Source organism: Malaclemys terrapin, chromosome 1, assembly GCF_027887155.1.
Source record: "Malaclemys terrapin pileata isolate rMalTer1 chromosome 1, rMalTer1.hap1, whole genome shotgun sequence".
NCBI classification, from domain to species: Eukaryota; Metazoa; Chordata; order Testudines; family Emydidae; genus Malaclemys; species Malaclemys terrapin.
In genome coordinates this window covers 106,448,500-106,464,021 of record NC_071505.1, presented here as the reverse complement: position 1 = coordinate 106,464,021, position 15,522 = coordinate 106,448,500, and positions in this window count along the sequence as shown.

Sequence of the window (15,522 nt, the reverse complement as noted above, 5' to 3'; positions counted from 1 at the left end):
TACCTCTAATGTGGATGCAGCTGTACCAGCAAACCTGTGCTTTGGGCCAGTTTAGTAAAACCACCCCCCGCACCAAGCAAAACGAGCTATATTGGTAAATACAAAGATTTGCTGGTATGGCTGCATCTAATCTAAGGACTGACCTACCAGGATAGCTATGTTGAAGTCAGTAGTGTCGATCTGGCCTGTGACACTACAAGAGCTCAGTCTATTTAGTGTCTCAGATACTGTATAAGGTAGATGGTTTAATTATGGTCTACAAGTACCTAAACCAGAAAGGAGATATTTGATATTAGAAAGCTTCTAAAAGTTGGAGTGTTTAGCCATTGGAACAAGTTACTAATGGATGTAATAAGTTCTCTGCCATTTGTAGGTCTTCCTAAGGGATATGCTGTAGTCCAGCTACAAGTTGTTTGGCTTCATGCAGGAATCACAATTTTCTGGCCTATGTTACACAGGAGGTCAGACTAGATGATCACAATGCCCCCTTAAAACCATATGGTGTATCTGAGTGCAAATGTCATAGATTGAGATAAGGAGTTCCTCCCCCCACCCCATTTAATGAAGTTTTCATTTCAAATTAAGCACTTTAGGCTACAGATGAGCCCAAATTAGAATAATGTATCCAAGTGTTCCCACCTCCCCAGGGTACTGGATGGGTGTGAAGGAAAAAAACATCATGTTTTTGCAGGATCAAAGCCTGATGAATAGGGTCTGGCAAAACCAAAACTAACCCGATTAGGTCATCTATACTTCAAATTCTATTTAGTTCCCAATAAACTGTGGCTTTTCTGTCTTCATGATTTTTCTCCTTCATTTTCACTCAACAACATAACTTTCCCCATACTTCCTGAATGCCTGGCTGGAAATTCAACATATCTTTCCCACCCTTGCTTTTTTCCTCACTTCGGTCCTAATTATAAACCTAATTTGTAATATTTATAGCTAATTGATGGAAATTGCAGTCAGCTTTGTAGTTTGTTTTATAGTCTTACATTTGCTATTAATTGGGTTGGACCTTATGTTAACCACTAACTCATTTTATAACATTACCAATGAGTATCCCTAAGGTGAATTAACATGATTAAGTCTGGGGATCAGTCTGTGCTTACTGCAAATTTTCCCAAAAGGAACAGATTTATTGCAGATGGCAACAAGGTCTACTCTGAATAGAAATAATTAAGGGCCCAATTTACATCCTAAATAAGGACAAGTTCTATTGCATTTTAAAAAGATCATTATGCATTCTGAGAGGTTATGCTTTTCAAAATGAAAAAGAATGACAGACAATTACTGAAGCAGAACCCATAATGTCTTGGTTGCAGCTGAAATGAATTATATTATTAAAAGTTTCATGGGGGTGGGCGAGCTGCATCTAGCAGCCAAATTACTCAGCAACATGATCCTCTTGGCATGACATGTAGGTGTTTTTAAAAAATGTTTCCAGCAACTTGTGAAAAGAACACAACATTATTGGGAGGACTGTGTATTTTGTTTCTAAAGCAAAAAATTAGAGAAGCCAGTTTTACAAGAGATCAGAAGCAGTGATAAGTATTAAGAACAATGTAGCCAAATAAGTTAAATAACATATTAATGCCCCCTAGTTATTGTGCCCTTTAATCTAAGCATATTAAAATTCAGAGAACCTATAACAGTTCATGCTTTAGCTACAATATCATAGCATCTGGATGTAGCAGAGAATGGCAATAAAAACTTACATATTTTGTATAACAATAATATTTTGGATATTAGCAGTAATTAACTAGCTCAAGAGTCGGCAATCTTTCAGAAGTGGTGTGCCGAGTCTTCATTTATTCACTCTAATTTAAGGTTTTGCGTGCCAGTAATACATTTTAAAGTTTTTAGAAGGTCTCTTTCTATAAGTCTATAATATATAATTAAACTATTGTTGTATGTAAAGTGAATAAGGTTTTTAAAATGTTTAAGAAGCTTCATTTAAAATTAAATTAAAATGCAGAGCCCCCCAGACTGGTGACCAGAACCTGGGTAGTGAGAGTGCCACTGAAAATCAGCTCGCATGCTGCCTTCGGCACACGTGCCATAGGTTGCCTACCCCTGAACTAGCTGAAGTCAATGGGCTACTCACATACATAACACTATTCACTTGTGTAGTGGTTTATAGGATCTGGGCCTAAGTAACTCCAGAATATAATTACATTATATATTAATAATTGTAATTGCAGTTTAATTGCAGGTAATGTAATTGCAGTATAGTGATGTCTTTTGATCCCTGTCTACCACTCACTCTTATAAATGGAAGATGCCATAGTTAAGAGAAACTGCACCTGTATTCCCCCTCTGTGGTTCACCAAGGGAATCCTCTCTAGGCTCCCAGCTGTCACTCCTTTATTGGGTAGAGATGTGCACTCCTTTCCCTCCTAAGCAGGGTTTTTCCAGGCTGCACAGTTCCATGACTACACGGATAGTCCCAAAAAGCCAAGCTGCCTAAACAGGCCAGGATCTGCACTTTGCTTTCTCTCCAAAGGCTTTGAAAACTGTACTTGCCAGCAGTTATGAGCTACCACACAACTCTTTCTAAGCAAGCACATTTATTCTCAAGGAGAAAGCAGTACAGAGAAAACAGATTAAAACAATACAAGAAACGACCTGCATGCTAATAAGCTTACCAACGATCAACCTCCGCCACCCCAGTTCCAGCCAGAGCTCTGATAGGAGTCAATCCTTTAAACCAAGGGGTTTGTCTGTGGTTACAAGTTCATGAAGTCTTAGCTCAGAACCAGAATGACCATGAATAATCCAGTCTTTTCTTTATACAGCTTGGGCCTTTGAATTTCAGATTCCAGAAACAAATCAGCAGACAGTGGTCCCTTCTCCCAGGGTGTAGCTTTAAAAGGCTGGGTTTTCGCATAACCGGAGGTGGGAAATTTGCATTCACCTCACCCTAGAGATCACAAGGAAAACCACTTGACACCACTGGTCCTAAAAGTCCATTCTTGTCTGGCCCACTGTTCAATACAGTTCTTTGAAGTTTGTAACACTTCCCGGGGTTCATATCATATTCCCCCATAGAGAGATTACATACAATCTCTTTGCACTTAATACAATGGACTCCAAAGATACTTCACCTTAATTCAATAAGGTTTTTCAAGGATATTTCAGGAAATTGCCACATCTGACATAGAAGCTATTTACAAGAGCAAGGATTAAAAACAAACACAAAGGAAAAAAGAGAAGAGTTTTGGAAGGGATATAAATCCTCTGCTTTAAAGGCACAAAAACAATTTGTAATGGGGATTAGGAGGCAATTTTTCCTGAGACCAGATTACTCACATTTGGTTACTGCAAGGTTTCTTGCACCTTTCTCTGAAACAGCTGGGATTACTCAGTGCTGGAGGCAGGATACAGGACTAGATAGGCCATTGGCCTGATCCAGTATGACAGATCCCATGTTCCTAAACTGGCCAGATGTTTTATTTATTTACGTAACTTTAAAAGACACTTTTCTGCAGATCTAAGTGGTGTGTAGTAGATTACAAATACGAACTACAAAGAGAAAAAAAAATCAAAACAGAATTACTAAATTACAGCAGGTACTAAAGTTAGACATTTTTAAAGTCAGCAGGTCCAGAAAACTTGCATCCAAGAGTTTTAAAAGAGCTGTATGAGGAGCTCAATGTATCGTTAATATTGATTTTTAATAAGTCTTTGGAACACTGGGGAAGTTCCAGAGGACTGGAAGAAAGCTAAAGTTGTACCAATATTTTAAATGGGTAAATGCAAGCGCTATTATAGGCATGCCAGCCTGACATCAATCCCAGGTAAAATAATGTCACTGGTAATAGAGGACTGGTTTAATAAAGAATTAAAAGAAAGGTAATATGATTAATGCCAATCAACATGATTGTATGAAAAATAGATATCAAGTTAGTTTGACCATATCTATTTTTGATTAGAATACAATAGTTTGGTTGATAAAGGTAATAATGTAATATACTTAGATTTCTGTAGGACATTTTCATTAAGAAGCTAGAACAATACAAAATCAACATGGTACCTAATAAGTGGCTCAAACACTGGTTACCTGATAAGTCTCAAAATATAATTGTAAATGCTTCTGCCATTCATAAAAATTAAGCTCTTTTACTTACACATGCTAATATGCTACCCCTGAACCAAGCAATGAAGTGGTGGTGGAGGATAATGCAAAATTTAAAAGGATACATTTATTTCTAATCAGACACTAAAAGGAAATGATACAAAAATAAAACTGCCGCATTACTTTAAATTGTTCAGTTTTACAACAAAAAAGACAAAAATGCCTTATATTGTATTTTTCTGGGGGGAGGGGAGCGGGAAATCCCACAAACTCCTGCCAGTCATTTTTAGGTTAAAAATATCTATTTTTTCCTGGGACTCTAGAGTCAGGCTCATTCACAGTTTGAGGCAGCAGTTAAATTATTTAATAGTGCAGAAATCCTTTGCATGAATGGCTGGCACTGGCAACTGGTGAACTTGTCTCGTTTTACTGTGCTGAGTGTGAAAGGGTGGAGGGAGGATTTAGGTAGCTCACATGTGGGATCTGTACTCTTGTGCTGCCTGGCTTCTGGTAGCTCCCCTCACATACCAACACAGAGAGGAAGGGCAGTGAGGTCTGGTGGGAAGAAGGGGAAGGGGAAAAGGAAAAGGAAGATGAAGCCACTATCCGCTGGCCACTGCTCCTTATAAAACAACGCTGCTGCAACAGGAAGGTCTGTTACAGCCTCCGAGCTACAACGGTGGTCCCAGGATTTAGGCATGGGAAGAAAATTTCCCCTCTCACTGTCAGAGAATCCTCTTGTACCAAGACCAGCTGCTTGGGAATGTCTACACTGCAGCAGCTACAGTGGTGCTGTAGTACAACTGTAGCGTAGATGCTTCCTACATCAACAGAAGGGTTTTTCCATGGCTGTAGGTAATCCACTTCTCCGAGAGGTGGTAGCTAGATCAATGGAAAAATTCTTCTGTCCGCCTAGCTGCATCTACAGTGGGGATTAGGTTGACCCAGCTACATCACACAGGTTGAGAAATTTTTCACAGCCCTAAGAAATGTAACTAAATCTACCTAAGTTTTAGGTATTGGCATGATATTGAAGAGGAAGGCTTGTTCCTACTATAGGATCTGATTAACTAATGCAGGTCAGCAGGTGCTTAGTTTTAAGAATGAGTAGGCCCTTGAAGTTCAATGGGATTATTTATATACTTAAAGTTAAACACATACTTCAGTGCTTGGACAAGAGGCAATATTAAAGTAAAATTCAGACTTCCCACTTTACACACAAGCCTCCTTTAATATGGGTCTGCTAACGGCATGTCTGATCTGTCTCTGTAATGGATTTGTAAGGGTACAAAAAGACAACTTACTTAATTAAAAACACAGCTCCAAGTACTGCATTAGCAAATCTTTCTATATAATGGAATTCCTGTGAATGGACAATTCATCCTACTTCCAGGAAAAAAGGGGTTTGCAAAGACCAAAATTGTATTTAGCCCAGATGCAGGCACACAGAATGGGGTGTGGGTTCCCACTACAGCAGGGCTATGCACACTCCAGCCCATTGTGTGAAAAGGAATATTTTCATAGATGAGTTTTTGTTCATTAGGAAACAAAATGTAGAGAGTTAGTTAAGTAGATGAGACATTTCCCTCTTGTACAGTCAGCACAGATCAAAGGCAAAACAAAAGCCCCAAACTAACGGCCCCATTGAAGGTTTGCCTTTGACTTCAATAGGGCCAGGATTTCACCCATGGTCTTTTAGACATATTTCTCTGAGCAAAAGAGAAGACTCCAGGATGGATGACAAAAATCTACTGACGGCAGAGAAACCTTTCTTTCCATCTCACCTATTCAGTTCAGGTAATTCTTTTATGAATAGAAACATGATTTGTTACAAAGAAGACTGACCAAAAAGGCCTATTAATACACTCATTTTAATTTTATTATTCTGATATTACTTTTGGAGACTTCTTTAAGTATCAATTTAAACCTAAAAACACTAGGTGGCTCCTAGGGGCTGTGTGTATGCTATAATAAATACCTCATTGCCATTGAAGGGGGAAAAAACCTCTTAAAATCATGCAATGACTCTGCAAATAAAAGCATCACTCCACCAGGGATGCCTCAGAACAGGTGGTAGGAAATCAATGAAAATAAATCTATCAACATTTACTTGGTGGACAGTTCAGTATATTCTTGTTTTCTCATATCTCCAGCATTAATTACTTTCTTTCCTCTCTAGATCAATTTCTTTCCATTGCAGAGCAGAGCAGCTGTACTACTTCCCACCGGCCTGTGCTCCTGGGACATTCAGGGCAGCACTTAGTCTTCAGGGGCAGTCTTAACTTCCCTGATCCTGGGATCCACACGTCTGCTGTTCGGTGCATACATGCTTGTATAAAACCTTTGACTTCAAGCTATCATCACAAAAAAAAAAAAAAAAAAAAAGTTTAAGTTAGTGGGCTGTAAGCCAGCCAGGGCAGGGCAATAAAGCTTTAGGGCAGCGTTAGTCTTTTAAGGCCTTTTCAAGGAACATCAATGGAATAACACTGAGAAATTATTTCCTGCTTTAACCAGCCAGGAGGAAAGAGGATACACCAACTCCTTTGTTTCCCTTTGACTCAGCTTTCCCTTCCCTTTTATATTCTGTCCTACGCAGACATGTACCAAGGACCTATTAACCCTTTCCAGACTGCAGCACCCATGCCTATCACATTTATATTATACACCTCCCCCACCCGCCCAGAATATATGATGATGTGCTTTATAATTGGCCTGAGTGTAGGATGTCCTCATTCCTGAATGGCAAAGTCACACTTACATTATGTTGGTCATCCCAAATCAATGACAATAAAACCTTTGTTCCACACTGCCCTGTTATATGTTCACTACTTGTGCATATTTGTTAGAGAAATTATTTCTGAAATGATTGACAGTTTTATAAAAAAGTGTCTTTGGCCAGGTCTATACTACAAAGTTTTGCCAGCAAAACACCACATAGATGCAGCTTATACTGCCAAGTGATTCCTTTTGTTGGTATAGCTTATGTTGTTCCTGGACGTAATTTCACTATACTGACAAAACAACTTTTTGTCGATATATACTGTGGCTCCACTAGGAGACGTTGTCAGTATAGCTATACTGGCAAAATCTTTGTCGTATAGACTAGCCTTTAAAATTTTTTTTTTGTCCGTAAAGAGGAGAGCCAATATCTTTGCGGCAGCTGTATAGGGAAAAAATAACATTGTAGGAACCTAAAAGGAGCTCTTCTATATAGAATAAAGTTATGATTTTAAGATACGATATCTTAGAACCTGTCAAGCCAGAAGCAAGTACTCTTTGTACCATTGCAAAATTGTGAATCCTCCTTTCCCAGGGGTATAAAGTTCCCATTCCTAGCCCTGAAGGGTCACACTTAAATGTGTCACTATTACAGAACTGAATATTGCCCAATCCTACGCCTCAAGCCAGTGTAATATGTGGGAAAGTTTACCTGGCAGTTTCGTTGCTTTTTTGAAGGCAAAGCTCTTCAGGGGTTTGGAATGTTACAAGGATTCCTGGTGGAAATAGATTAATATGCAAAGTGCAGGTGAGATAGTCAAAGGTGCAAGATAAATGCAATTTACCACAAAGATCATCAGCACTTGTGTTATTTAGAGAGACTAGAGACACACATACATTTTGGGCTCCAAAATGTCTCAGAATATTTATATTAGAGTTGAAAAAAAGGCTCTGAAAATGTTAACAGCCCATTAGTATCAAATTGTCTCTTGCTCTTCTCACTACTGAACAGTCTAGAAAAGCAAGATGAATCCAACCCTTTGACATCTTTATTTAATAGGTGACAGTATTTAAAGTGTTCTTGTTCATTGTGACCAGCTGAACATTAGCGGCATGTTGGAAATACTTATGGATGCTGCGAACACAAACTAGCAAATTAGGGCATAACCTTTGAGAATTGATTTATTTGGCTGACCATTCTTAGGCTCTATCAAATAAAAAGTAAGTTGTATGTACATTAGTGGCTCTTCTACTCTGTCCATCACTTATATCTGTCACCATCCTGTTTACACAGGGCCAGATCACATCCCCACAGTCTGCCTGTGGATCTTTCCCCACCCCAGACAAAAGAATGGGACCAGCACCTCTAATGCAATGGGTTTTTAGGAACCCAACAGGTGAGGGCTCAAAGGGCTGAGGCAGGAAATGGGCAACTCCATATTGGCTGAGGGTGGGGATAGGAGGAAGTACATGACTCGCAGCTAGTCTTGCAGGGAGTACCCCCAAAAGATAATACAACCTACCTTCTTGGTAGTGGGAATCCCCCTTTATGGAGTCCCAGGTGCAGCCATTGGCAGGAAGGTGCTCCTGGTAGTGCAATTTCATTGCAGCAGAACTTTCAGGAAGCAGTAGGCTCGCTGGGTGCAAAGGGATGGTGTGGAGGCACAGGACTGCCATGCAGATGGCTTTAGCCACTTGTAGAAACCTGGGGATCCTACAGGTTTGGGGGTGAGCCCCAGGGTGGCTGGAAGGCAACCCTGGCAGAATGAGTGAGGATGAATTTGATTAGGGGAGCCTCAGATTCTTATTGCTTTAGCCACCTGTCACAGCTTGTACCCTGGGTGGGTATGGTCTGGCTCACAGACGCTACGTCTGTTCTAAAAAGTGTTATCAAAATTTTCTAGTGGTGCCAATGTTGGTTAATCTGAATGGATGTTAGCAATGTTAGAAACCCTAGTCTAGATACAATTTCAATGAATGTCATCAAACCCTGCTGGGGCCAGGCTAATCAACATGGTGCTGAAAACCACGTTAGTAGCCAAAATCTTTTCTTACAGTACGGTTTCTGACATTGCTAACACCCATTCGTCAGAACCACTGAAAATCCTCTAGCATAGATAAAGCTGATGGCAAAGCTGTAAACGGTGAGGCAAGCTGCTAGATATCAAATCTGGCTGAGTCACTTAACAGAGGATGCCCTCGTATCACACTCAAAGCTTTTTTGTTTTACTGGGAAAGGAAGTAAAAGACTGCATTGCTCACGTAGAGGAATATATTTCAAAACATAAACAAAATTAATGTAAATCTAAAGAGGGGCTCCAGCGTGAAGAAGGATATTTTTATAAGCGTGGACTTAGCTCCTGATCCTGCAAACGCTTATGCACCTGTATAACTTTACTCGTGTGAACAGTGACATTGACTTAACTATGAGTCCCAATGTTTGTTTTTTTTAAAAACGTGTTTAATCAAAAATGAAAACATGGATCTTAATATCAACAAATCAAGAAATTATATGACCTTTGACACATTGACACTCCATGCAGCACAGTGGCAGTTTATTGTGCTGCCATGCTGGAGACCTGGGTTCAGAAATGAGACTGAGAATCCTGATGCCTTTGTCCAGTGGATATCATGCTCATTGGACAAGCAATGCACGGTGTAAACAGGTATACTGGCCCTTTAAGGCTACAGGGGGTGGGGAGTCTTCCCAGCCAATCTAGGTGGGAGGAATTTATAGGGACAGCTAAGTGTGTCAGCCTGTCATATATTTGGTTTCTGGGGAGGAGGAGCCATAATCATCACTATGTGATGTGACAAGATGGTCAATATAGTATGGTGGGTCCTGTGCTTTTCTTGGGGTGGGGAGGGGGCTAAAATACCACCCCTTACCCCTGCTCTTGGGGCAGCAAGGGCCCCACTAGTGGCCCAGAAAAGTGGTAAAGGAGGGAAGCCGGGGAGGGGTCTGGGTTTGCTCCTCACTCTGAGTCCCAGCCCCTCTCAACCCCCACAGGTTCTTATCCTCTTCTCCCTTGGGTGGGGTACCTTCAGTCCTTAAACACTGGGGGAGGGAATGTTCCTCCCCTGCTGGGGCAGGGTCTCCCTTACTCCAGTTTTCTGTTCCTCCAACTCTAACAGCATGCCTCCAAGCTCCAGTCCTCTCTCCTTCCCCCTGACTGCCTGAAGCAGGGGGTTTTATTAGGTTTCTAACAGGGCCTTAATTGATTACAGGTGCTCCAATTAACCTGTAGCAACCCTCCCTAGTCAACAGGGAACCATGTCTTAATTAACCTAGGGTTTATATACTTCCCTTCTACCACTTCCCACTGCTCCCTGGTCCTCCTGTATCACAGTGAGAAACTATGCTATAGCTAAGCTATCAGTCCAGCCAGGAGAGTTAGAATTTAAAGATTTGGGCTCATGCACACACAGGGGTATTTGGTGAGTCATGGATTAAGCTACCATAAGAATCAAAATAGCCATAAAACTTCATTTATACAATTTTGTAATTCAATTGCAACTGTACCATTAAAAACAAGCAGTCCCTAAATATTTCTTGTACTCCTTTTGAAACTTTCTGTACCTGGCACACACTGCTGAGTCAAGTGGAGTGATGTTTGACATATCACTATTTTAAGTTTGACAAGGTTTGGTTTGTTTTGGGCTTCTGTGAACATAGCCATCCCCACATAATGTTCATTAGCTTAGAAGATGGTGGTGGTGGTAGGAGGAATCTTCAAAAATGAGACACCAGTACCACAAGACTAGAATTAGAGCAGATTTCCTTTTACAATGCTTAATCTCATGAATCCTTCTGCGAGGGCTCTTCGTCACTCACTTTCTGACACAACAAAATGTGTGACAAGGGTTCAGTTTCATACTTTGATGAAACACTGACTCAAGGTCAGCTTAGTTTTTTAAGCAAGGTTTTTGAGCTCATTTTTGGGCTGCCTTCTCCATGATCCCACACTGTTACTTTACACCCCCCCCTTCCTGAATAGCACTCACTTGGCCTTTTCTATCAGTGGCTGGCATATCAGCAGGGTCGGCTCCAGGCACCAGCCGAACAAGCACGTGCTTGGGGCGGCACTTTATAAGGGGCGGCCAATGTTGGGGTGGCGGGGGGCGCTCGCAGTGCTTTTGTTTTTCTTTTTGTTCGCAGGGCGGCATTTGAGGGTTTTTTTTTTGTTTCAGTGGCGCGGCGCTGGGGGAGGGCAGGGGTTTGGGCAGCGTGGCGTGGCGCTTGGGGGGCAGGGGTTTGGGTGGCGCGGCGCTCCGGGGGTTTGGCCGGCACGGCGCGGCGCTGCGCTCCAGGGGTTTGGACAGGGCAGTGCGGTGCTGGGGCGGGGGGTTGGCTGGCGCGGCGTTCCGAGGGTTTGGGCGGCCCAGCGAGGTGCTTGGGGGGGTTCGACGGCCCAGCGCTCCGAGGGTTTGGGCGGCCCGGCGCGGCACTGGGGGGGTGTCAGTGGCGCGGGGCTGGGGGTAGGGGTGTTACTGCAGGGCGGCGCTCTTCTTTTTTGCCTGGGATGGCAAAAAAGTTAAAGCCGGCCCTGCATATCACTATAACTAGGAGGGATTCTTTACTGACAGAGCAGGTTGTAAATGTTACATGCCACTTCCATGTTCTAGTCGTCTGTCTCACACGCTGTGGTCCCTTTCTGAAGCAGTAGCAGCTGACTCCACAACATCCCTTAAGGAAGAAAAAATGGCCAGTTAAAGAACTAGGAGTGTAACAAATATGTGACAGTGAAAAGCACATAAAATGTTTTCTCCTCCAGCTAGTGAAGAGAACAAGAGACAGGAAGAAATCAACAAAAATGGAGAAAATGCAACATGCAGTTGTTAATGACAAACTCAGAACTCTGTTACACCTGTGTAAGGTCAGTGTCAGCTGATGGAGAGAGAGCAGGATTTGGCCTCACCAGTCATCCTTATTGTTAACAATTATAGTTTATTTTTAACCTTATAACTATAGTTGGGCCCAAGCCAAAAACCTGGATCCAGATCTGAACACTTCTGAAGTTGGAGTGTATTTGGGTCAGCCTATTGTAGAAGGGGCTACCTGTGGGGGTTGAATCTAGATACATAGCTGGTGCTATTAGTCACTCACTTCTATGTGAAAGTCTCTTGGAAATTTGTAACATACATTTTAATTTGATGATCAGAACTGACACTCTGTTGCAGTCAAAGCATGTTAGTTTTCATGAGACTTGGAAAAGATGTTTTGCTTCCTAACATGGTCAGGAGCTAGAGGAGTGGTGGATGGCGGAGAGATTAACCATTCTGATACCCAAGAATTTTTTTTCTCCAATCTGCAGCTTTTACCTACCTACATTAAATATTTACTCCGCAATGGGAAGAGGGCTGTCACACTGACTAGTTTATTATAGGTGGCATTAATGGAGCGTACAGTAAGTTTTAGTACTGTTTGTCACATCCAGAAACCAGGGAATTTCTGCCATCATGGGTGATTCTATTGTTTTGAACCAATCAAATGTTTTTACTTGCTTTGTGTGGAGTATCATGTAGGCAGCACCTAAACCCTAGGAAGTGATGCAGTCAGACAGAGAGTAAGTAGTGAACAGACTTTACCAGTGATGTGAAACAGCTTCTAGAAAGAACTGTACCCAGATTAACAATAAGCGTTTCTCTAATGTCCAACTGCCCACATATGTATTCTGTTAAACTGAATTTATAAGGCTATCTGCAGTCATATCATCTGCTGACTTTCAAGAATATTGGCGCTGGAATGTCTGCCTTTACAATAAGTAATAAAATAACAATAGTGGCAATGGAATTAAATTAACCACCCCCTATCTTCTAAGTACCTGGTTAAACAATGGAAAAATATAATAAAAAGAAATACAGCTTTATACCTTGAAACAATGACTCCTTATCTCTTTTGTCATCCAATCCTTGGACTTCAGTTAAATCGTCTCCTGATCCTCAGGGCCCTTTCCATGTATGTCCTTGTTGGGCTCTTGGCTAGCTGCCACATGCATGGCAAACTTGCTGGATGGCCTGTCCATGAGGCTCAAATACAGCTTTTCAAATAGGGTAGCTGAATCTGTTGGTCTCAGAATTCTGGTTATTGTCCTGGGCCTTTCTGAACTGCACCTTCAGCCCCCTTTTCTTATCATTGTGCTGCTTGGCACCGGCTTCAGTGTCCAACTCTGTCAGCCTCTGTGACATTTTGCAAGTAGAACACCCAGGACTTTGGCAGAGACAAGGTTGGCCTGGATTAGCTGCTAGCTCCAGACTCTGAGCAGGTCCCTCACTCATGAGTTTGGGTCCATTTTGCAGCTCTTCATATTATCTAAATAGTCACATGAGACAGGCCAATGGGGTCTGATTTTTGACAATATACTACTTGAACGGTCTGAGAGTGATTCTGAATATTCAGATAATAAAAATGTATGAAGTATAGCATCAGAAAACAAGAATAAATGTCCCCCAAAAAGTGCAATAAAAAATTCTTCACTGCAGCAGGAAGTGTTACAAGCCAAAAGCAGTGGGAACAAGGATCTGGTTAGTGGATGCTGCTGATTTAGTACTTGCTACCTGTAACGTATGTTTGCCTTTTTTTATTACAGGTAAGGAACTTTCTGTAGCACTGCCCCATGGGATACTGGGGGGGGGGAGGGGTGTATTGCTGTACTCTTGCAATCACTGATGTGTGAGGCACTGCATTGTGGGTTGGAACGTGGGGAGTGGCTGAATCATTCAGCTGCAATGCCTGTGATTTCCAAGTGTGGGAAAGCTGGTGCACGTTTCACTGGTGCAGCTGTCAATATTATTATTATTATTTGTATTACCAGAGAGCCAGGGAGCCCTAGTTGTGGACCCGACCTCATTATACCCTTCTGCCAGGTGGTTAAGAGCAGTATTGAGGACCAGGTTCAGTATGTTTAGGGTCTCTCTTGAAGAGCAGAGCTAGCTTCTTCCCCCATCCGGAATTCCAGGAAAAATAAATGAATCCGCTTGCCCTTAACAGGCAGAACCTCCTCTCCTGCAAGTACATTGTGTAGTCTGGTGGCCTGTCCACCAGCTTGGGGGGAATACAGTCAGCCACACCCAACTCTGTTTTAACCTTCTGCACAGGCTCTTTTTATTTTTCTGCCACACAAATGCAAGAAATATGGAAAAAACCTAGAAGTGATTGTCCTGACCTAGACAGATACTGCAGGGTCCTCTACTATCCAGTAACTCAAGGGTCATGGTCCTCCCTTAACCTCAGGGGTACTACAGGGCTGGCCTATCTACCCCATTGCAGCCCACTGCTGCTGAGGAATACATTTGTTTCTTCTAACACCCCCTTACAGGCCTGGGTCCTCATTTATATCTTCCTGCTGGGAATCAGAGCCAATCGTTAGCTTTTGCTTAGCTGGATCAGCTGGTTCCCAACGCCTGCCTGCTGAGCTTCTCCTTAAGCCAGGGCTTGCTGGTCCCTGGCTCTGCAGGCCCTTAAAGGGGCAGACTACCCTATTGTACTCCAAGTCTAGATGCAAAACAAGGGAATCTTTATTAGTGGAAACAGAGTCATAGAATCAGGGAAAACTCAGCAATTTTATAACATTCAAAGATTAGAGCGCTCTATAAATCTACTATAATCCAATCAATGCTCTCCCCTCCAGTCACTGCAAATGTCTGGCAGGTAAGAGTTCCCTGGGCACATCACTCCATCCACCCCCAATCCCATTCACATCTCAGATAAGTAAATAGTAACAATCCAAGTATCTAAGGGCAGTGCTCTCTACAGATCTGGCTCCAGCCCTGTTGAAATTGCTTGTTTAATCCCACCTTAAAGTACCACCACCTGACCATGCTTAGTATTTCAGCTCAGTTTAAGTGACAGGGAAGAACCTCACTGACCTTGCCTCAGCTGTGCTACCACCCCACAAGTCTCCCTTAAAGAGTCCATTCTGCCACAGGACAGGGATGTTAAGAGCACCTAACCCTAAAGCAGACACCTTGCTACTCTGAGGTAAGGTGAGGAGAAACCTCCTTCTCAGGTACAGACTTCCAACCTCCCCTCCCTACCAAAGGGCAAGTCTGGTTCAGTTAGGGTGATTTCTAAGTGTGAGTGATGGAATTGTGGGTATGTAACATATGTAAAATGATGCTCTTCCTATAGAGATAGTTTTCCCTTTTCACCAGCAGGGGGAGTAGAGAGCTTCCTCCACTCTGAGCGCCTGACTATATGCTTACACAAGCTGTAAAGGCTTGCTCCCAAATGGTGCAACCAACTGATGATGCAAACCAAGATAGCATTTATTTTGCATGTGTTGCACCCACCATTTGGTAGCAACACCATTTTTGCTGAGCGTAGATGCCCTTCGTGTTTCTTCATTTGGAAAATAGATGGCTTATCTCCCACCCCCCAGAGAGGGCTTCCAGGCTAAGATACGTTAATGTTTATAATGTGTTTTGAGATGGTCTGCTAGAACATGCTATAAGCGTGACATTACCCAAGGTATAATCTGGACTGTTGAACAGCTGTGTCCCCTCAATTCTCCAACCTGGGGTGTCTTTTACACTGTTTCACTCCTGGTTGCTCATCCACAGCCTCTTGCATGTAAATTACTCCCAACTGTCAAATATGAGTGCTCTAGCCAGCCACTCTTGAATTATAGTAGGGCAATGCCAGCAAATCCCAGATTTGTCCCCAGAAATGTGCATCTTGTACTGCCCAGTACCCTCCTGGACAATACAAACTCATAGAAAGTTTG